This window comes from Nycticebus coucang, chromosome 8, assembly GCF_027406575.1.
Source record: "Nycticebus coucang isolate mNycCou1 chromosome 8, mNycCou1.pri, whole genome shotgun sequence".
NCBI classification, from domain to species: Eukaryota; Metazoa; Chordata; class Mammalia; order Primates; family Lorisidae; genus Nycticebus; species Nycticebus coucang.
Genome location: NC_069787.1, coordinates 106,849,451 through 106,874,530, shown reverse-complemented (window position 1 = coordinate 106,874,530; position 25,080 = coordinate 106,849,451).

Genomic DNA, 25,080 nt, shown 5'->3' with positions numbered 1-25,080 from the left:
TGTCTTTAATAGGAACAAAAAAGGTATTAGGATGATTTATTCGTATAAGCTAATCTTCTGGGTCTCATGAGGAATTTACACTACCTGCACTGTAGGAGGCAGAACAGCAGACAGGCTTACGCAAAATCCCTCTCTGGGAAATGGCTAGAACACTGCCCAGCAGACTGGGCAGCAAATCACAGGTCCCTGGCAGGATGTTTCTCAACTGAATTTAGCAAGTATTTATTGAGCTCCTTGCTACGCTCCAAGACTAAGCTAGGCTAAGCCATAAACAGGAAAAGAGATGCCAAAGCACCATCACCTTCCCCACTCCAGGTCAGACTGAAATGCTGGCTCTGATGAGAAAGGAGGATGAGCCAGGTTGTGGGCAGGCTTCCTGAGGTCAGTACAGAGTCGCACTTCAAGATGGGTCAGCACTCAGGGTTTGTTTCCATAGGGAAGAACCATCTAGTATTTGCTCAGAGTCAGAGGCAAGTCACATCAGAGGTTGTTCGTGGGAACATGGAAGAAGAGTGCAATTCAAAAGTCTAGTCCAGAGGCAGAGAGTGGAGGAAAGTTGGGACTGCCTCCTAAACTCCAGGGAGTGTAAATTCCACAGATCTGCAGATTTGACCTGAGTTTGTGTGAGGCTTGTAGCCTTCCAATAATAAGGAAGTTAACAGTGCAGTGGGTTAACAAATCCACCACCCCACATACTTATCATTCTTTTATGGTGAAAACCTTTAAAATCTACTTTCTAAGCAATTTTGAAATATGCAATAGGATATTATACATTATAGTCACCATTCTGTGTAACAGATCTCTAAGTTAATTAAAAATAAAATGTAGGATTTTTTTCCTCCAAGATGGCAGATTAGAGGCTTTACCGGTGTGCCTCACCTAGTTGGAAATATCAGAATAAAGTGTAGGGATTCACACTGTGAACTTTTATCCAAGAAGGGGGGAGGGGATAAAACCCCCATAAAACATAGATGTTTAACAGAAAAATGAAAAAAAAAGAAAACTCTTTGGCTATTGAAAAAAAAAAAAAAAAAACGTGGGCAGCAGCTCTGGTGATGGAATATGACTGGAAACCACAGATAAATCCCCAGTGCATGAGAAGAGGAGAGAATGTCTCTGCAGTACATATTCCCACTGGAGAACCATGCAATCCAGGCCATGGAGAAGCGCATGACCCTCCCAATCCCCGGATCTATCTCAAGAACGACTGGGAGACTGTGAGAAGAAAAGGCACCAGAAAATGTCCTGTATTCTCCCAGACCTGGGGGCCAGTAAAAGGAAGCTTTCCTCTGTCCTAGCTCATAGCAGTCTACAGAGGAACCTGTAGTTAGTTAGCTAGTGGGGGCAGTAGCCGCCGGTTTGAAGAGTCTCAGACTAAGGATTAGAAATTCTGGTCTCCCCAGAATTGAAAGGGGAGCATGGTACAGGCTCCTCCCACAGTTGCTGGAGTTGGGTGCTCCGCTTTCGTAGGACTGGAGTGGGAAGGGATTTTCCTAAGAGGCGTGATTTAGAGCTGGGCAGTGAGTTTTGCAGACAGAGGCAAAGGGCATGCGACTCAGCTAACTGTATGGATTCACCATCTGATTGATATGGCAGGACAGAGCCCTGTCAGGTCTGGAGTATAAGAGTGATGTGGTTCCCATTCCCACTAGCTTAGCTATAAAGCCAGGACCACCTTTTGTACCCTGTGCTGGGCTTTTGGCACAGGCCAAACAAAAATAGTTAGGATAACATAAAGCAACTAAAGACTAGAATTATCACTATCCCCAAGAACAGAGACCAAAAAATTTAGAAAACCTATTTAACAAATAATAGATTAAAACTCCCCAAGTCTAGCAAGAGATGTAAAATATACACATCCAGGTACAGGAGGCTCAGTGATCCCCAAATAAATACAATGCAAAGGGTCTTTGCCATGGCACATAATAACAAGACCATCTACAGTCAGAGTGAATTCTAAAAACAGAAAGAGAAAAGCATGTAGTCACCTATAAAGGAAATCCCATCAGACTACCAGCAGACTTCTTGGCAGAAATCTTACAAGCCAGAGGGACTAGAACCTATTTTCAAAATGCTTAAAGAAAAGCACCTGCCAACCACAAATTTATATCCTGCTTGAACAAGCTTCATAAATGAAGGAGAAACAAACTCTTTCCTGGACAAGCAAATGCCAAAGGAATTTGTTACCACCTGACCAGCCTTACAAGAAATGGTTAAAGGAGTTTTGGACATAGAAATAAAAGGTTGATATCTGCCCTAATAAAAGCACATGAAAATAAAAAACTCACAGGTGTTAAGGTGGAGGGAGGGTAATTGGTGGGACCACACCTATGGTGCATCTTAGCAGGGTACAGGTGAAACTTACTAAATGCAGAATATAAATGCCTGAACACAATCACTAAGAAAATGCCATGAAGGCTATCTTAAACAGTTTAATGAAAATATTTCAAATTGTATATAAAACCAGGACATTGTACCCCATAATTGCATTAATGTACACAGCTATGATTTAATAAAAAAATGAAAACAAGTAAACAAGGGAGGAAATGAAAAAAGTCAAATGGCAATAACACAGAACTCCATCAAATCTCAAAAATAAACAGAAAAAGCATTAACTCGATAATAATTAACATGACAAGAACAAAACCTCACATGTTAGATTAATCTTGAAAACAAATGGGTCAACTACTTGACTTAAAAGATATACACTGGTGAAATGGATTTAAAAATTACCTATATGCTGCTTGTAAGAAAAGCATCTTACTGGTAAAGACACTAATATACTGAAGATAAAAAGGTAGAAAAAGACATTCCATGCAAACAGAAACAAAAAGTGAGCAAGAATAGCTACTATCTATATCAGATGAAACAGACTTTAAATAAAATAAAAAAACCAGTTAAAAGGGCAAAGAAGGCCATTATATAATTGTAAAGGGATCAATTTGACAAAGGGATATAATAATTATAAATACAGGTGCTCACAAGTTATGGATGAGATATGTTCCTGAGAACATCTTTAGGTTAGATTTGTATATAACTCAGATTCCTGATGAACGGCACATATACAGTAATAATAAGAGCAAAAACAACAGCAATAATACTATAATGGCTTTTATGTGGTAATAATAATACAGTGTAATACTGTAATAATAATATTTCTGAAATGTAATAGTAAGTTACAGAAACTATTATGTTCTTTCTTTTAATTCAAACAAACAAAACATAAAATAAACTCATATAAAAAGTTCAGATAGGAGAAATTTCAAAAAAGAATATTAAAGGTTAATACTCACCTAACATTGGATCAATGTCTTTCTCACTGTAAGGGTCATTTGTGAGGCAAGAAAACAGGCTAACATTCATCAGCAGATGATGATGGAGAAGGTGCTGGAGAATCAGGATTTGGAAGAGGAAAGCTTACTACTGAAGTTGATTCCTTGAAGAGGGTGTCTAAGATTATTTGCACAGCCTTCCTTTTTAATCATGAATGGCCTTGTAGGAGCTGATGTTCTCATTGCATAGAAAACCTTTGTAAACCACTCAATGTTAGGATCTTGCTCCTCAAGCTTAGCAAATTTTGTTTCAACAAGGTGAGAGGCCTCATCTAATTCTTTTGTCAAAAACTTTTGTGGATCTGTATCTTTCGATCCTTCATGTTCTTGTGTTTCTACCAATTGCTTCAGTATTTACGAGACTAGACTCGAGTATAAAGCCCGGAGTGCTGCACGAATAAACCACTTACAACATGTGGGTCTGTTTACATGCATAGAAGAAACTAGTTCCTGAATTGTTATTTTACTTTTGTAATTATAAATTATCCTCATGGGGAACCTGTTCATAAGTACAGAATGCTATAAGTCCGGTCATCTCTAACCTGGAGACTGCCTGTACATATGCACCCAACACTGGAGCACCCAGATTCATAAAATAAAAAGAACACAAATTAGCAACTTAATGTTGCATCTCAAGGAACTAGACAAACAAGAACAAACCAAGTCCAAAGCTAGCAAAAGAAAAATATTAACAAAGATAAGGGCACCACAGAATGAAATTGAGACCATAAAATACAAAGCGTCTATGAAACTAAAGTTGGTCTTTTGAAAACACAAATAAAATTGATAAGCTACTAGTTAGACTAAGAAGGGTGAAGATATAAATAGACAAACAGAAATAAAAAAGGGAGACATTACAAATAATACCACAGAAATGCAAAGGATCATCAGAGCCTACTATGAATAATTTCCTAGTAATATGTAATTGCTTAAGATTGAGTTAGGAAGAACTTGAAATCCTGAACAGATCAGTAATGAATAGTGAGATTGAATCAGCGATTAAAAAATATGATAAAACATCCCCAGGACCAGATGGATTCACAGCTGAATTCTATCAAATGTCAAAAAAAAAAAAATACAAATAATCCTGAAACTTCAAAAATACAAAGGAGGAGAGAATCCTCCCTATCTAATTCTATGAAGCCAGTATCCTCCTTACGAAAGCTAGACAAAAAAATGACGAAAAACTGATGAACATAGACACAAAAATCTGCAGCAAATACTAACACACTGAATCCAACAACACATCTAATAGATAATACACCACATTCAAGTGGTTTTCATTCCATGGATTCAAAAACAGTTCAGCATACACCAATCAATAAATGTGATTCATCACATAAACAGAATTAAGGACAAAAACCATATGGTCATCTCAATCGATGTAGGAAAAGCATTTGATAAAATTCTGTGTCCTTTCGAGATAAAAACCCTCAAGAAACTGGGCATAGAAAGAAGATACCCCCAAATAATATGACAAACCCATAGACAACATCATAGTGAACAGGGAAAGGTTGAAAGTAATCCTATTAAGAAATACAAAATACAAAGAAGCCCACTTTCACTACTCCCATTCAACATAGTAATGGTAGTCCTAGCCTAGAGCAATCAGACAAAAGAGAAAAATAAAAGGCATCAAAACTGGAAAAGAATAAGTCAAATTATCTCTGGTCTTTGATAGTATGATCCTAGACCTAAAAAAACCCCTACAGACTTCTCCAAAAACCTTGTAGATTTAATAAAAGATTCCAGTAAAGTTGTAGAATACAAAATCCACATATGTGGCAGAGCCTGTGGTTCAAGGAGTAGGGCACCAGCCCCTGGCCAAAACTGCAAAAAAAAAAAAAAAAAAAAAATCCACATATGAGAAACACTAGCATTTTTATACACCAATAATGATCTAGCTGAGAATCAAATCAAGAACTCAATCTTATTTCCAACAGCTATAAAAAACAAAAAATGAAAATCTAGGAATATATTTAACTAGGTGAAAGATTTCTATAAAAAAAAATAAATGAAATAAATTTTAAATGAGAGAAACAAATGGAAAAACACCCCATGCTCATGATTCAGAATTAATATTGTTAAAACAACCATACTCCCCAAAGCAATCAATAAATTCAATGCAATCCCAATCATAATACCAATGACATTTTTCAGAGAATAAGGAAAAACAACTTTAAAATTTATAGTCAAAGCAATCCCTAAGCAAGAAGAAAAGCTGGAAGGATCATATTATCTGACATCAAATTATAGTATAAGTCTATAGTAAATAAAACAATATGGTACTATTATAAAAATAGAAACATAGATCAATGGAACAGAATAGAAAGTTCAGAAATAAACCTGCATATACAGAGTCAACTGATCTTTGACAAAGTTTGCAAAAATATATACTGGGAAAAGGAAACCCTTTTCAATAAATGATGCTGAGAAAATTAGAATACCATGTGCAGAAGAATGAAACTGGACCCCTATCTCTCTCACCATACACAAAAATCAACTTGATATATTAAAGACTTAAATGTAAGACCAGAAACTATAAAGGTACTAGAAGAAAACCTGGGGAAAACTCTTCTATACATTAGTCTATAAGACCTCAAAAGTATAAGCAACAAAAACAAAAATAGACAAATGAGACTTAAATAAAAAATCTTCTGCACAACAAAATAAATAATCAACAAACTGAAGAGATAATCTAATGGTAGAAAATATTTACAAACTATGCATGTGACTGGGGACTAATATCCAGAATTCACAAGAAACTCAAGCAACTCAGCAAAAACAAAAACCCTCAAATACCCCTATTACAAAGTGGGGTACACACATATTTCAAAAGAAGCCATACAAATGGTCAACAATCATCACTAGCCAGTGGAGAAATGCAAATTAAAACCATGATGAGATATCATCTCACACCAGTCTTAATAGCTATTATTAAAGAGTCAGAATATCACAGATGTTATCAAGGATGCAGAGAAACAGGAACACTTAAACACTGTTGGAGGGAATGTAAATTAGTATAACCTCTATGGAAAACAGCATGGAGATTTCTCAGAGAACTAAAAATAGAGCTACCATTTGATCTAACAATCCTACTGCTGAGTATCTACCCAAAGGAAAAAAAATCATTATATCAAAAAGATACCTGCACTTGTGTGTCTATCATAGCACTGGTCACATTAGCAAAGATACAGAATCAACCTAAGTATCCGTCAATGGATGATTGAAATCATGAATCTTGCTGCAGCAGGTATGGAACTGGAAACAATTACCTTAAGTAAAATAACTCAGAAACAGAAAGTCAAATGCCATATGGAGTATTACAAGTTGGAGCTAAGTAATGTATACATGTGGACATAGAGTGTGGAATAACAGACATTGGAGACTGAGAAGGGTGGGAAGGGGTGAGGGATGAGAAATTACTTAATGAGTACAGTGTACGTTATTTGGTTGATGATTACGCTGTAAGCCCCGATTTCACTGCTACACAATATACCTATGTAAAAAAACAGTACCTTTTGGGCGGCGCCTGTGGCTCAGTAGGTAAGGCGCCGGCCCCATATACCGATGGTGGCAGGTTCAAACCTGGCCCCGGCTGAACTGCAACCAAAAAATAGCCGGGCGTTGTGGCGGGCGCCTGTAGTCCCAGCTACTCGGGAGGCTGAGGCAAAAGAATCGCTTAAGCCCAGGAGTTGAAGGTTGCTGTGAGCCGTGTGACGCCATGCACTCTACCGAGGGCCATAAAGTGAGACTCTGTCTCTACAAAACAAACAAACAAACAAAAAAAAAAGCACCTTTTAAGATTATACAAATAAAAATGAAATGAAATGAAATGTTTAGAAAATACAGCAAGTTATCCAGCTGTTAAAGGCTAAGTAGAGTAAGTCACTGAGCCCTTCAACTCATCCAGCTTTCATTTCCAGAGGGCAATCACTCCACAGTGATGATGGCCTCCTGGGTCCCTGCCCTCTTCATGATCTTAGTGCGTGATTTCATTTCTGATCAAAAGCTCAAGTTCCAGACCACATATGTTTGAGATTCACTTCTAGCTCTAATACTTAAATAATTGTCCCTCCATATTTGTGGGTTATGCCTTCCTGGATTCTACCAAACATATATTGAAAATAATCGGGGAAAAACATTCCACAAAGTTCCACAAAGCAAAATTTAAATTTGCTGCACACCAAGTACTACATTGAGTCTATGAAAATGAAGTGATGTGTAGGCATTGTATTTTATACTATTACAAATAATCTGAAATAATTTAAAGTATACAAAAGGATGTGCATAGGTTATGTGCAAATACCACAACATTTTATGTAAGAGTCTTGACCTCCATAGATTTTGGAACCAATTCCCCCCAAATACCGTGGGAGACTGTGCTTCTAAACTTCCATTTCTTCATCTATAAAAGGGAATAATAATAACACTATTTCCCTGATTGGAATGATGGGAGGATCCAATGAGATTGTTTAAGTCAAACAAGCACAGAAGAAGCCTTCTGTGCTGTTATCTCTCGTTTCATTCATTTCTTCAGCAAATATATATTAAGTGCCTACGAAATGTGAGGCAAGTTCTGTGCTACACAGAAATAAACCCTCAGAATCTGATGGAAACATACAACCCAAAAAGAAGCAAGTGCAGAGATAACAGTTGCAGCACAGCGTGGAGAAGGCTGGAAAAAGGAAGACAGAGGCTGCTGGACCCTGGAGGAAGGTCACGGACCCAGGCTGTGCCAGGCACAGCTTCTAAAAAACAGGAGTATAACCTGAGAGAGAAAGGTGAGGGGTTGGAAGAGCAGCTCAGAAAGAGGATCCAGCATGATCAAAAGTAAGAAGGTGACAAGCAAACAAGAAGAAAGACAATTAGTTCAGGGCTGCAGAGGTGTTACTCAAGGAGCAGGAGCTTCAAGAGGCCAAGCACCAAATGGCCTGGCCTCTCTTTGTGGGCAGTGGGGAGTCAGACAAGGGCCCTGCATTCTAGAAGGTTGCTTTGACATTGGTGACAGAGGGAGAGGGCCTGTGGAGCCCAAGTGGGGACACAGGACAGCAATCTAGGCAGTAATGGGGCTGGCTGAGGGCAGTGGACTCCAGAACAATTAAAAAGTAAAAGTGGCAGAACTCAGGGGTAGATAGGATACAGATGGTGAATGGAAAAATCCAGCCCAAGCTTCTGGCCGTGGAGACTGAGTGGGTGGTGGTGCCTCTCAATTAAACACAGCGAGCAGGAGGAAGGCAGGTGGGGGGGGGAGGAGTTTGATTCTGGGACAGATTGGATAAGACTGGCTTAAAGGACCAGAGGGGGCACATCAGAAAGAAGGATGAGATGATCTTGCTGCTGGAGGTAGAGAGGGTGACTGCACACACAGAGAACCCCAGTGTCTCCCCTTCTTCCATCCAGCACAGGTCCTCCTGGCTGTGGTTGCCTGTAGCAACATGAGGGCCTCGTGGCTTTCTTGGCACTTACAGACGATCGTGGAACCAGGACAACTTCTTCACAGGTCCCCTTGGCTCCCATCTCTGCCCTCAGATGCATTCTTCTCCTCCCTGCTCCTGCAGACCTTTCTAAAAGACTACGTAAATCAGGTTACTTCCTTGCTTAATAACCTTCACTGCCTCCCTACTGCCTTCAGGATTCAAGTAAATCTTTTCTGTATGGCAGTTGAATAACTTTCTGCTCATGTAGTGTCTACATGTTTTACAAACACCTGAATAGAAAAAGGAAAAAATGCACTTAGCTACCTGGATATTTTAGAATGGGTGGAGAATCCTTCAGTATTTTCATTATCCTTAAGTGTGATACCTTGGCCCTTCTATTGCTAAGCACCACAGTATCCTGAATTTCAGACATGGGAAGACTTTTAGACATCAGATAATTCCCCAGATCTTCATGGTGTGGCCCTGCTTCTCTCTCTAATCTCCTCCCATACCACACAGTCTTCAGAGAAATTCATAGGAACGTTAGGTCTCTGCTGACATCCTTTCTCCTATTTCTGGATTTCTGAACATGCTTTTCCTCTTTTCCTTGGTCCCTAATGCCCTTTTATCTTTTATGAGTATCCCCTCTTCCCTTTTTGCCAGGCTACTTACTACTCATTATTTAGGACTCATCTTTAAAAAAAAAAAAAAAACCTCCTCTAGAACCTTCCAGAAACCTTTTCTAATGCCTTTTGGTGATTTAGGTGTCCATCTTCTGCTCTCCCATACCTGGTTTCCTTCCCTCTGTCATGTCACGTCTCATGCTGGGAGCTCCTTAGGACCAGGAGCTGGGTCTTGTCTATCTTCACATCACTACCAGTTACCACAGAGACCCAGCATGGAAAGGTACTTGATAATACACTAGATAAACTAATTGCTCTGAAAACCCAAGGTTAAGTTTATTTCCACATCATCAAATACATCTAGATCCCAGACAAGTAACTATTCAACCCTTGTCTCCTCCAGTGTCAACAAGGCCTGCAGCAGCACCAGTTTATAAGCACAGGATCCATTAACACACCAAGGGGAGTTACTGTAGGAAAGATTGTTTGCTATAGTGTGGCATCGATGAGATTATAAACTGGAGCAAGTGGCCTTTGGGGAGTAGCACCATTTAATTGTTATATTTTGCTGTCTCTATTATTCTAAGAAGCTACGGTAGAAAATGAATTTAGAACAGTTAAGTCATTCCCCAAAGAAAACAGTTTAATAACTTTCCTTTTAGACAGTGTCTACATGGTTTCTAAACAACTGAATGGAAAAGTAAAAAGTAAAAGTTTTAGACTGAGTACAGCTGGTCTCAGACTCCTCCAGCATCTTCAGTCCTTTGGTTTCCAATAGGAAACACTCTGGCTCCAGAGAACTCAATACACCGAAGAGTCCTGGCATTTTAGGACTAGAAAGAATCTTAGAAATCATAGAATCCCACAGCCTCATTGCAAACATCAAAAAACAAATGTCCAGGCACACTTATAAGCACTCATATGCCTGCATCCAATTAGCTACACACCTAAAATATCAAGTAATTGGATAGCATTTCAAGAAGGCCCAGAGATTAAAATTGTGTTCTCCCAGTAGTGTTTGATATGAAGTCCTTCCCTCCAGGAGCTCAGAGCCAATGGGGAAAAAGACCATTTAAGTGGAACTATAAGCATAAAGGGTAGCTAACCCAGAACAGAAGGAATCCACCTCAGCTTCTAAGAGACGGAGATATGTGGACAAACACCCAGCTATGAGTTAGCCAGGTAAAGAGGGTGGGGGTAGGTAGGTAGAACAGTGTCCCAGGCAAAATAAACTGTACATACAAAAGCCTTGAGGTAAGGACTCATGGAGAATTCTAGAAATAGCACATGTTTATAAAATATACACCATGAATTTGGGGATGGGGGTGAGGATTGGTGAGAGGAAAAAGAGAGCTAAGTCCAAACTCTGAAGTGCCTTATATTGGAATAGCAGTGCATGGTAATGGTAAGGAATTTAGACCTTTTCCTAAGGTCAATGGGGTGAAATTGAAGGGGAGTAATATGAGATAATGCCTTGTAAAGTGATCAATGGTGGCAGGGTGGAGTCAGGACTGGAGAACCTACAGGAAGTTGTAGTCAGGCATGCGATGAACTGCAGGAGGGGCAGCAGGAAAGGGGGAAAAAAACAAAACAAAACAACAATGGGACCTAAGAAATATTTAAAAGGTGGACTGGAGAATTCTTGGTTATGGGTTGATGTGGGAGGGTAGTAATAGGAAAGCGTCACGGTGATACCAGATTCTGACCTGGGTGGCTGAGTGATGCCGTCCACTGAATGGAGAACACTCAAGAGGAGGCCCCAGTGTGGGGCAGGGACTTGGGAAGAACTGTAATTCATTGTGTACTTATTGTGCATCAGGCATTAAGATCGATGCTTTTCATTTCACTATCATTGGATCCTCACTCCCACACTATAAATGAGGTAATATTATTATATGAAATATACAAATAAGATACTGAGGCACAGAGATAGATATATTTTCCCTTTCTCCCAAAGTCTCACAACTGACAAATGGCTGAGCCAAATCCAGACATAGGGTTAGGTAGAAATCAATAACACTGTAGGATTTGAAATGCTAACTGTACATACAATCTGGGTAGGTATCCATAATCTAGGTCTCAGAAGAAGAGTCCACCCTGCTGTCCTGGAGGGAAAGCAAAGGAAAAGTTTCTAAAAACAGGGAGTGGCTGGCAATGCACATGCTGCTGAGAGATTATAACAGGTCTGAGAAGAGGTGGTTGGACTTGGCAACATGGATGTTATTAATCTCCATAGTAGTACAATCAGTAAAGTAGAGAAGACAAAGCTACTTGGGATGGGCTCAAAAAATTGGAGGCAAAGAAGTAGAGGCAGTGAATATAAACTTTCTCAAAGAATTTTGCTACAACAGGGAGCAAAGGAATGAAGCAGCAGAGAGCAACACGGGGTTAGGGAAGGTTCCATTTTTAATATGAGAGCTAATTAAGCAAGCTTTTATGCCAATAAGAATGAGCCAATAGGGAGATGTTATAATAAAGAGAAGTGGGAAACTGTAAGAGAACACTCTTGAGGAAGCCAGTGCACAGGTGGGATGCTTTACCAGAGAGAGGAGCAGGACTGATGGATCCACTGTTGCTTGGGGAAAGACAAGCATTTGGCACAAGTGTAGCTAGGTTGATGGATGTGCTGGTGGAAGGTTGAAACAGTTTTCTTCTTGTTTCTTTTATTTTCTCAGTGAAAAAAAAAAAAAAAAAAACAAGATTAGAGGACGAAGAGTGAAAGGCTAGAAGTTTTGGAAAAAAGAAGTGTGACATTATTATTTAGCTCTGTGGACCTACTTGAGATCTGTGAGGATAAATTTAAAATTAGACGCTATGGTTTGAGTGTGTCTCCCAAAGAAACTTAATTTCCAATCCAACAGTTTTGAGAGGCAGAACCTTTAGATCATGAGGGCTAATGGCACTAATGTGGAAGTGGGTTGGTAAGGATGAATTTGAGTTTAGGCCCCTTTCTCTTTTTTCTCCCCTTTTCTCTCTCTCCCATTTGATGGCAAGTTATGATACAGCAAGAAGGCCCTCCCCAGATGCTGCCCTTTTGATCTTGCACTGCTTAACCTCCAGAAGTATAAGAAACAAACCCCTATTTGTATAAATTACTAAGTCTCAGGTATTCTTTTATGGTAGCACAAAATGGACTGGGGCATGAGATCCAATCTTTTCCTCCAGGCATATTTAGCTTCTTAGACTCAGGTGTAGAATGACTGGAAATTTAGCTTTCAACAACAATTTTAGGGTTTTTCCAGCAAAGCATAATAAAAGGAAAGAGAAGCAAAAGTATATACAAAAAGTAAATACGGTGATAAAATAGAAAATTGAAAATAAGGGAAACAGTGGAGTCAGGTCGCAAAAATATGGCAAGCTCGATGGTAGAGATCTCAGTGAGTCAAAGACTTGCGGGGACACTAAAAGAAACAGGTGGAAAGCTGGCAGCAGTCAGTATTTACTATGCTGAGAGGCTGGGGTTGTAGTCATTACTCACGACAAGGTCGTAGGTGAGTCACAGGAGAGGGTGACTGAGTTGGAGTGGATGGAGGCAGGTATCAGGGGAGATGAGTCACTTGAGTGGCTGAGGTCAGGGAGTTGGATGACTCATCTCCATACCTGCTGAACTCACAAAAAATGATGGCAGAATGGTGGAGTAGAGAAATACAGTGAGCCAGGTATTAAAATCTTTGATGATACTCAAACAAGGGTGACATCAGACAGGGTGGGGTCTAGGATCCAATGATGTACAAGTCAAGCAGACTGGGATGGAGGCCTGTTGAGGAAGGACAGGACAGTGGTGCAGGGTGGACATCCAGCTCTCTCCTAGGCTCTGAAGGACAGCATACACCCTCCAATGAGAGCGTCTGAGGAAGCCACTTCCTGGGGGAATCAGGCGACAATGAGAGCAAGAGGTGGGGGAATCATTCGGAGAATAGGTACATACACCCCAGAAGCCTGGGACAGTGGATGGGAGGTTAGTGAGTAGGGAACTTGAGCCACACAGAGCTGTGCCAACCTGCCTGGATGCGGGAAGAGGCCCACTGACTGAGGGCCATGGAACAGGGAGGCCTGCCAGGACCAATGCTGGTGGCCCCTTAGGACTGCCGTGTCATAAGTTCCCTTTGGAGTATGCTGAACTTGGCTGTCTGCAGGGCATCCAGGACAGTGAGGTCCAGAAGGTGGTGGGACCTCTAGGTCTGAGACTGGGAAGGGAGAAGGCCAAGCAGGAGATGCAGACCTGGGAGTCAGCAACCTGCAGAGGCTGCTGCAGCCGTGGGGATCCAGGAGCCCAGCCCTGGGTGAGCATTCAGGCAGATGAGAACAGGATCTAGCACAGAACTCCTAGTAAGGCCAACATTAAGAGATAGCACAGATGAGAAAAACAACAGGGGAGGCAGAGGAGACTCAAAGGCATGGCAGGCCGAGGGAAGCGCTCTCTGGCAAACACTGCAGAGAGGTCAGCTAAGGTAAGGAGTGGAACTTTCCATTGGATTTAGCAGTACAGAGTCACCAGTGCCCTTGCTGAGAGCCGTGGCAGCGGTTCCATGGAGGAGGAAGCCAGGCTGCCCTGGGTAGAAGACTGAGTGAAGGAGGTGGGAACAGTCATCTCTCTGTGCCACTTCCTAGATGTGGCACCTTGAACGACCTTCTTATCCTCTCTGGACTTCCATCTTTCAACCTGGAAATAGGGATATTAATACCTACCTTATAGGATTGTTGTGATCAAGTAAAATTAAGTAAAACCTAGTGTGTTTGACAAACAGCCGGTATGCCATCAATAATAGTTATGGTAAATAGGACAATGTGGCACATATTAATATTGTTGCTTAGCTGTGAAGGTCTTGAAAAATAAGACTGTGACAAGAATGAGATGTTGGGTTAGTAGATTTATTTTTGTTTTTTAATATGGAATAGATTCACTAGGGCAGCTTTAGAGATTGAAAATAGAGCTGTAAACAGGGAAGAAAGCCATCCCTTGTTGGAATGAACCCATGACCTTGGCTGTATCAGCTCCTGTTATAAGGAACAGAACTGACTTGAAAATCCTCAAACACATTTGGAAAAGCTTCGAGGGTTCCTGGAAAGTGAGGCTGTTCAGAGACCTCAACAATTGCCGTCCACAGCTTCAATAGGCCTTATCGCTCCAGCTATAATATGCTTTCTGGAATGAAATGTTGTTGATTATACAGCCAGGCTATGATTTTCTGATTTGTGCAACAATATCTCCCTGGAAGGAAGATAGATTGTCATGCATTGAATTCCTAATCCAATGCCTAATTTTGTCCAAGGTACTGTAAATCTTGACGTGCTACCTGAAGGGAAACTTTCGATTTCTGAAAAATGAATATTATAGCATTTTCTATGACCTAAAGAGACCTGTGTGGCAGGCACGAGCCGTGCAATATGGATTTTTGCCAGCTGCAAAGATGCTGAATATAAAGAACAGCATGTGCCAGTCCTGGCCAACTATTACCCTGTGTCTAGGTTCCCCTCACCTTCAGCAAACTCAGTTTTTGAAAGTCTACATAAAATAAAGCACTGAAGGGTTAATTACGAGTGTTAAGCACCACTGGGGTATTTTGGGTCTATCTCAAGGGTTTGTCATCCAAACTTCCAAACTTCAGCCACTTCTTCAGGCCTTGGAGGAGAGGAAGGATGGGGGTGACAGCTTCAGAGGGGTTACCAGAAGACAAACCCACCCATAATTTTCAAACTTAACTCAGTTCACATCCTCCAGAAAGTCCTCCCTGACATCCCTCAGCTCAGCGGGACAGTGGAGGGCAAGGTGTCTTTTTTCTGTGTTCTGTCTCTAATCTCATGCTTAAACTCTTAAAGTTGTTAATTATTGAAGGCTCCAGAATGTCTTTACAAGGATGGGTTAGCGGGCTTCCATTTGGTGTGTAAGGGCTACATGGAGCTATAAGTCCCTGTCCATTTCCAAAGATTGAGGAAATACCATTGTCCATGTCAACAATAGTGGAGGAGGAAAATTAAGAAAAATCTCAGCAACTGGTATAGTGCCTGAATATTATAAGTCCCTGGAAAGAGTATGTTGAAAGTGTTTAATTGATAGTCTAATTTTGTTTGTGATCTGAATCACATCTCGGCCCTTAAGTCTTTGAGCTCAAGACCCTGTGTAAATCTTTCCCTCCACACCATACTCCTCTGTCCAGTGCTGCAGGAAGTCCTGGAGGAAGAGAGGGCAGGCTGAATTGGTATCCATGAGGGAAAAGATGTGATTCTAAACTGATCTCCAAGAAGAAGAATTTTGGCAGTAAAGATGAAGGCAGGGTGTTGTAAGTGGTAGACGTCTGAGCAAAATGGTGAGAGGACAGAATAGGGAGTGGTCTGACTTGCCTGGAGTATGAGGTAGGAAACAGAATAGAAGGGAATCTGGGACAGTTGTCTGGGAGTCTCGAATGCCAGCTTCAGAACTCTGGATAGGATTCAGTAGGCAACACAAGCTGCTGAAGTTTCAAAAGCAGAGAAGGATTGACAAAAATTATTACTTGTAAGACACGATTGCCTGCATTTGCATTAAAATGATAGCTTTCTTAAGGATCCATTGTTTGAATACTGAGCATGTTAGAGATTAATCACTGTTTCTTGGAAGATGTTATTACTGCATATGATTCTGTTTCATAGATAATATAAATAAGGTCATCTGAATATATTTTCTAGCATGCCTCGTCCACGTGTATGACAAATTTGTGAAGAATCCCTACTGTACACATCGCACTGCACTGAGCACTGTGAGGATACAAAACCGTGTGGAATCAGATTTCTGCTCTCCAGAAGCTGAAAACCCAAAGGAAAAATAAGGTAACTACAATACCCTACAACAAATACCCGATTTCATCAAATCTCTTGTGGTTGTAAGTAGTAGAAACCCATTCAAATTACCCAAAACAAGCCACAAACCCAAGCCATGGACACACTCATTGTAAAGACACAAATGTGGCTCGAGAGTCCCAGGAAAGAAGGGGAGCAGCTGGGCCTCCCCAAAGAGGAGAAAATGCTCCCCGACCCTGCTTCTCGACTCATTCCTCTCTCTCCACCAGCACCCTCTGTGCACAGGGCAAACACTGTCCACCGTGCTTTAGCTCCAGCCTCAAAACACGGCTTGAAATCAATGCCTCTCAGGCCCAAAGCAGCCTTCCCAGCATGGAGAACCCAGCTGGCCCACACAGGCCTGTCCTCTTCCGGTCAACTGCGGGGCAGCATGTGCAGATGGCCATGGAGAACCCAGCTGGCCCACACAGGCCTGTCCTCTTCCGGTCAACTGCGGGGCAGCATGTGCAGATGGCCGACAAGGGTCAAACAGCTCTGGCATTCCTCCTGGGGCTGTGGGCGGCAGCCTATTGAAACGGGAGGCATTCGTGAGGTGGAAAAACACCCCAGTATGTATCATCCTTGCCACCATGGGCTCAGAAGCTTAGACAGTTCAGAGGAGGATAAAATCTCTCACAGCCAAGAAGCTCTTGGCACCCCTCCTGAAGGAAGGGACTTTGGGCTGTGCATGGGGAGTCACAGGGTTTAGACTCGCAGACATGTGAAAGGGCTTCCTACCTGAAGCGGAAGCGACCCCCAAGCAAAGACTGGTGAGCGAGAGTACACACCACGCCTGACAGCTGCAGCTGCATGTCTTCATCAGGGAACAAGTGTCACTCTGCTCACATGTGGCAAGTCAATAAAATTAAAAGCAGCTGAAACCAGAAAATTGCTTTGTAATGTGTAAACATTGACACTGGGCTCCTGTCATCCTTCAACTAGGGGTAAAGCATCAAACATCTGATGGTCAGAGTCAGCAGGAGCACACTTCAAGGCCGGTGGCACGTGTCACCCTGCTGCGGCATGTTCCAGGTGACCACACCTGTGCCCGAGCCAGCCGTAGGGAGGCCCCCGGAAGCTTGGGGCTGCCATAGTGGGTCAGCACCTGCAGACCCTTTTCTTCCCAGGAGCAGAGTCTAGACACCAGGTCCCAGGGTAAAGGAGAGGAAGTTGGAATGTCAAACACTGTCTCCACAGCCAAAGATCCCAAAAGGTTAGATGTACTCACAGACCTGAAAACACCCTAGTGGCTATTGAGAATAGGAACCTAAAAAATGACTGTGGCTGGCCTTCTGGCCAATGCCAAGTACTGAGCCTAGTTCATGGCTGGGCCTGAAAGCAGGTCCTCTGGACTCCTGTGTGGTGTTCCTGCCACTGTGCCCACTGCCTCCCCACCCCAACCTTGCTGGAGCTGACCACAGCTGGGCAGGTGCCACGTGTCCACCAGGATCCACGTCTGTGGGAGGCAGTGCTGGCCTTGGTCACTACTGTTCAGTCCCCATCCTCCTTCCCACTTTCCATCTTAGCAAGGGCCCTTCTTTTACTCCTTTTCTCTGTTCTCCCTTCCTTCGCCCTCGTTCATCAAGTATCTGCTGTGCTCCTGCTATACGTCAGCCCCCATGTGAGGATCATTTAGTCAAGACAGATGGCTACTGTCCTCATGGAGGTCCCAGACAACGACAGCAGAAAGACACACACATACACAATGTGAAAGAGAAAGAGACAGAGAGTATAAATAGCTAAATGGATTAAAAGTTAAGGCAGATAATTGCTATGAAGAAAACCACCGAGGTGCAAGCTTTGGAAGGAGGGGAATGTTCACTTGAGATGGCCTTGGGGTAGTAAGTGGTCCCTCCATTCTCCCTGAGGAGGCGACACTTAGGTGAGACCTAACTGATAAGAAGCTGACCATAGGCAGTGTCGAGGCAAGAGCACAACGTGTGCCACTGCCCTGAGGTCAGCTTGGGCTTGGGGTTTCAAGGAGAGCCCAGCTGCTGAGGGAGGGTGTAAGTGCAGTCACACAGGCCTGGAAAGCTGCAGCAGCCTTAGTTTGTGCAAAGTGAACCAGGAAGCCTTTTAAAAGGCTTCTAAGCAAAAGCACATTATGAGACAATTTAATTTTTTTTTTTTTTGCAGTTTCTGGCCGGGGCTGGGTTTGAACCCACCACCTCCAGCATATAGGGCTGGTGCCCTACTCCTTTGAGCCACAGGCACCACCCCAAGACAATTTAAATTTTAAAAAGAACCTTCTAGCAACTATATAAAGAATGGATGGGAAAGGGTGAAAGTGAAAGCGGGAAGACCAGTTAGGAAGCTGTTGGGGTGATCCAGGTAGGAGACAATGGTGGCTGGATGGGGATGAGAAAATGGATAAATGTGTACAAATCACAAACACTGCTAACCAAAGTGATGGGTTGTCTGTAAGGGCTGAGGGAAGAGGAGGAATCAAAGGTGGGTGGCTCCTACATTTCTGGGAGCACAGGACAGGGGTGAAGTGTTGTGTTAGGGAGGGAACAAGCGTCCTGTCTGGAAGGGTTAGGTTTCTAAGGTCTTTGAACTTTACAGGTACAGTCAGCTCTGTGCAAAATTGGACTGCAGAGGAGAGCCCTGGACTGAATTGTGCATGTAATGTCAAAGAGAAATCCCTCAAGCAAGCTTCAGTAAAATTGGATTTGTTATGAGGATTCAGAGGAATCTCACCAAAGCTGGAGGCAGAAATTATAGGCAGGCCTCTCAAGGAGCTGCAGCCAGCAGGCCTGCAGACCAGGAGCTGAGGCTCCCTTTCGCCTCTCTCTCTTTGATGGTCTTATCCAGCCTCTCTGCATCTAGGACTTCAGTCCGTATCTCTCTCTCTCTCTCTCTCTCTCTCCTGCCTCTGTCTCTGCGTTCCCTCCCTGTCTGTCTGCCTTTCCATCCTGCATTTCCATCCCTTTCTCTCTCGAAGTGTGTGGCTGCAGGGGTCGGTGTGCACCTGTCCCCGGGCCCTGCTTCTCCAGGACCATTTCTCTTCTTTCCCTCTCTTCATGTGTTTGTAATTGTCTGTGTTTCTGTCTCTGCACTGTCTTCTCTCCTGCTCTCCTCTCTTCTCTCTCTTTCTCCCTCCTGCCCTTTCTCTAGCTTTCCCTCTCTCCTCCTCTCTCCCTCCTTCCTTTTTCTTTCACTCTCTTCTCACTCCCTGTCTCCCTCCCTCTATTTTATCCCCTTTCTTTTTCTCTCTCTTATTCTTTCCTACCTCTTTCTTTCTTCCCTGTCTCTCTCCTTCTCTTTCTCTCTCTCTCACTCTCCCTTTCTCTCTCCTCTCCTTCTCTCTGTCTCCCTTCTTTCTCTCTTTCTCTCTCTCTCTCTCTCTCTGTCTCATCTCACTCTCCCCCATAACTACCTCTCTGTCCCTCTGGCTGCACTCTCTATTGAACAGCCTCTTTTTACACTGCTTCCTTCTTTCTCTGCTTCTGTGCACAAATAACCAGGCTATGGCTTCCCCCAACATTTACAATCTTTTCCAGTCCACCTGCCTAATAGAGACTGACCACCAACTCTGAATTCCAATTTCAAATGCCTGGGGGAGATGATCTGATTAACCCAGCTTAGGTCAGATGTTTATTTCAGCCTCAATTTGTGGCCAGAAAGTCAGGAAGCAGCGGCAGGGACATATTAGGCGGTTATAAAAATGATGATATGCCACTGATCAACAGAGCACTGGGGCCCTGGCCACTAGGAGAAAAGAAAAGAGGTAAAAAGACTTGGAAAATAAGTAAAACACTCACTATTTCGAAATGCTATAAACATGCACTTAGAAATACCTTCAGAATCAAACAGAACACTAGAGCCTGATGAAGTCACAGGATTAAATAACGATCTCAAAAATCAGTATAATTTATTAATACTAGTAATAATCAACTAGCAAACCTAATTTCAAAAAAGATATAATTCACATTAGCTACAAAAGCCATAAAATACGCAAGAATAAAAAAGCAATAGGGAGAAAAATTTAACAGTCTAATAAATAAAAATATATGTATATATAATGATCTAAATAAATAGAAACCCAAATCAAGCTCATGATCGGGACAACTTAACATCATAAGAATGTCAGTTTTCTCCAAACTAGTCTATAACTTCACTTGTAGTTCCAGTCAATTTTCCACATGGAGTTTTTAAGGCGTTTCCATGTACTTTTTAATGTACATGGAAATAGGAGAACTGAAAGAATTTCCTCTGAAGCATGCTGTCCTGCCATCAGCTGGGGACAGGGCAGGGAAGTTGAAAAAGAACATTGTGAAGCACATTGAGCCTCACCAGGTCACTGCTGCATCCTCTGAAAACTGGAGCAGGGCACCAGGGCAAAGAGAGATCAGTGGGGACACAGAAAGATAGAAAGACGGGGTAGCGAGAGAGACCACCGTGAACACCCCACTACAGACAGAGCACCCATGGCTCCAAAAGCTGCTACTTGAGCAATAAAGTATGAGAGATCCCCCGCGCCTCGGATTCCTAGATCCCTAACCCTACTGAAGGGGAAGTCTTGATTCAACCCTCAAAATATTTGAAGCCCGGGCTAAACTGAATCAAATTAAAGGTACAAGAAAGCCCCAGACTCAGCTGAAACAGAGATCAGATTAACTCACCCCTATACTAGCAGCCTGAGAAGAGAAGGACCATGCCTTTTCCTGGGGGATAAAATTATTTACCCCAGTCTTACTTCTCTTCTTACATAATGGTGGCAATACAGTTCTAAAAATTAGGGGACCCAGGAGCAACCAAGACAACACGATGCATAGTCAAGAGAGAACACAGCCAAGACTCATTTGTTTAAAAAAAAACAACCTCTCAACAAAGAATTGAAGTTGTATTAGTTTCCTGTTGCTTCTGTAACAAATGGCCATAAACCTGGGGTCTTAAACAACCCAAATTTATTATCTGACAGCTCTGGAGGTCAGAAGTCCAAAATGAGTTTCCCTGGACTAAAATCAAAGTGTTGACAGGGCTGTGTTTCTTTCCGGAGCTTCAAGGGGAGGCTTTGCTCCCTTGTATTTTCCAGCTCTTAGAGGTCACAGACATTCTTGGCTCAGATCCCTCTTCTTCATCTTCAAAGGCACTGACCTCGGATCTCTGATCGCTTTTCCTTTAGCTCTGTCTGACTTACTTCTTCCTCCCTTCTTCCACATTTAGGACTGTTGTGACTACTTTGGGCCCATCTAGATCATCCAGAATGAATTGCTATTTTAAGGTTAGATGATTATTTAAATTTTGTCTCCAACCTTAATTCCACTGTGCCTATAGCTTAATATATTTTCAGTTTCCTGGAATTAGGGTGTAGATCTCTTTGGGAGCCATTATTTTGTTTTTTTGTTGTTGTTGTTGTCTGTTTTCTTTTTGTTTGTTTTTTATTATTATTCATTATTTTGCCTATTACAGAAGGAAAACTTGATCTCATACATGTATAAGACAATGGTGAAAAATATGCAACTAAAATGACAGTTCATGGCAAAACATTGAGCCATTTTCCCTAAGATTGAGAACAATTATTCCAAAAGATTTCTTCTTTTACCACTTCTGTACTAGAAATCCTACTCAGAACAATAAGGCAAGGTCAAAAAAACATAAAAATTGGAAAGGAAGAATAAAAATTATCTTTATGCTAATAATATAACTTTTTAATGTAGAAGACATTATGGAATCTCCTAAATGTAGTGAGTGACTTTGATAAGTTTGAAGGATGTGAAATCAATACTTAAAATAATTATATTTTATGTATTAGCATGAGCAATTAGAAAATGAAAGTTTAAATTAAATACCTAGGATGAAGACAAATGATAGACTTCTATATTGAAAATTATAAAACATTTCTGGGGGAAATTTTTTTATTATTAAATCATAGCTGTGTACATTAATGCAATCATGGGGTACAATGTGCTGGTTTTATATACAATTTGAAATATTTTCATTGAACTGGTTAACATAGCCTTCATGGCATTTTCTTAGTTATTGTGTTCAGACATTTATATTAGGGTACAGGTGAAACTTACTAAATGCATAATAAGTGTCTGGGGAAAATGAAATAAAAATAGTGGACTACACTACTCCAGATTGATAAAGTTGTCCACTGTTTTTTATACTAACCTATAAATTTAGTGCAATCCCCATCAAAATTCCAGGATTTTTAGAAGGAATTTAAAAGGTGATTATAAAATGTATATGAAAATGTAAAGGATCTAGAATAGCCAAAACAATTTGGAAAAATAATAAAATATTTGGAGGATTTACTTACTTGATTTCAAAATCTACTATAAAGTTACAGTAATTAAGATAGTGTATTATGGGCATAAAATAATACTTACAGATCAATAGAACCGAATCTAAAATCTCAAAATATACCTAAACATATATTGATTTTTTACTAAGGCACCAAAGCAATTCAATGAGGGAAAGAAAAGTCTTTTTAACAGAATATGCTGGAATAACTTGATACCCCAGTGAAAGAAAAATTAAGCCATAAAGTCTCTCTCTCAACACATATATTAAAAAGTCTCAGAGAGATTATAGATCTAACTGTAAATGCTAAAGCCATAAACTTTATTGAATAAAGCATAGAAGACTATCTTTGTGGCTATGGGTAGGTAAAGATTTCTTAATCAGAACTCAAAAAGAATTAACTATAAAAGAGAATAAAATAAATTAGACTTCCATAAGATTGAAATTTTCTATTGATCAAAAAGTAACTGAGATAATGCCAAGAAGGCTATGTTGACCATTGTGATGAAAATGTGTCAAATGGTCTGTGAAGCGAGTGTATGATGCCCCATGAGCATATCAATGTACACAGCTACAATTTATAAAAAAAAAAAAAGAAAAATGAAAAGGCAAACCACAGACTAGAAAAATATTTACAATGTATTTATCAGAAAAAAAGACTCATAACAGATTGAAGTGGGGAGGGAGTACTGAGAACTCTGACAAATCAACAATGAGAAGTAATCTAAGGAAGAAATGAGCAAAACCCCTGGAGAACTACTTCACAAAGGAATAGCCAGTAAGAATGTGTAAAGGTGATTGACATCATCATTCACCAATATTATGGAATCTCCTAAATGAAAATTAACACGACACTGAGATACATTCCATACCCACTAGAATAGCTTCTGTCCGGAAGACTGACAATAGCGAATGTCAGTGGGGGCGGAGGGCAACTGGAATTCTCGGGGGTTTCTGGTAAAATGTAAACTGCTCTAATGATTTTGAAGAATAGACTGGCAGTGTCTTATAACGTGAAATATAACTCTACTCTAAGATATAGAAATCCTTATTCTAGGTATCTACCAAAGAAAAACGAAACATAGGTTCACATAAAGACTGCAACAATACTGTTTGTAATGTCCTTCTACATAGTACTGAAAAATGGGGAACAACGCAAACACCTATTAACAGCAAAACGCAAAACAAATCTACTCAGAAGTAAAGAAGAAGAAAATGCAAATACTTGCAATGATGGTGAATATAAACAAGAAACTAGATCTAAAATAATATGGATTGTATAATTTCATTTATATACATTTCTGAATCAGGAAAATATTAGTCCATGGTAGTAGTAAACACAAAATGACCATAGTTGGGGAAGGATTGATAGTAGTTGCAAGGAAAATTTCTGGGATGATAAACAATCTACATCTTGGGGTTATCTCAGCTAATTACAAATTTTTATTTTTCTATAGAAATTATTGAGGTACAATTTTACACGTAACAAACATGGAAAGACTATAAGTATTCAATTTAGTGAATTTTAAAACTATGTATAGCTTTTGATATATACAAGATATGCCTCAAAAATTTCTATGGAAGAATAAAAATCTATAGTTCAGACAACCTTAAGAAATAAGAATAAAAGGAAGTCCAGATAAGATTATAAAATATACTATAAAACCATGATGCTAAAAGTAGTCTAATATTGGTCTAAAATAAAATAGAGAACAAAAGAACAGAATAGAGAACTAATACAGATCATTTGTCATATTTTTTATATGATAAAATGATACTACAGAGAAAATATTGTTTAATAATAGTGCTGGCAAAACTGGAATGCAAGAAAAATAATGCTGGATTCCTACCTAATACAACTTTATTACATAAGGATGAAAGATCTAAATGTGTAAGACAAACACCTAAAATGATCAGAATAAAATGTAGAAGAATATTATTGTGACAGAGAGATGGAAAAGCACTTCCTAAACAATACTTCACAAGCACAAACCACATATCAGAAAACAGACTTCATCTTATCAAAATTAAGTATTTTTTCAGTTCAATAAAAGACATTTAAAAAGAGTCAATAGATGAGAGAATGAAAGAATGTATTTGTGGTACTTACTATCAACAAGAAGTTTATTATTTAGAATACACAAGAAACTCTGGCAAGTCAAAAGGAAAATAGGCAGCAATCCCAAATTAAGCATGTTCAAAGGATATGATTTAGCAATATATAGCAAAAACTCAAAGGGATAATATGTATGTGAAGAGATACTCAAACACATTGGTAATCAGAGAAATGCTAATTAATTAACCAGGAACTTAGAACTTACTGGACTGGTAAAATTGGAAGACTGGGTAAGGCCAAGCCCTGGAGGGGATGTGGGTGAATTGAAATTTCCCTGCATTGCTGGTGGGAGCAGTGCAGCCATTCTGAAAAACACTCTGGTGGTATTTAGTCAAATTAAGTTTGTAAATATCTACAACCTGCTTCTTGGGTGAGTACCCCAAGAAATTCTCACACAAGTCCAAGAGGCAAAAGTCTGAAGATGCTGAGCTGTTTCAGGTTGCAGGGGTGGGAAGAGTGGTGAGGTAAGCCATAGCTGGTGTTCACCATGGCGTCATACCAGTCTGCAGCAGCAGCAGCAG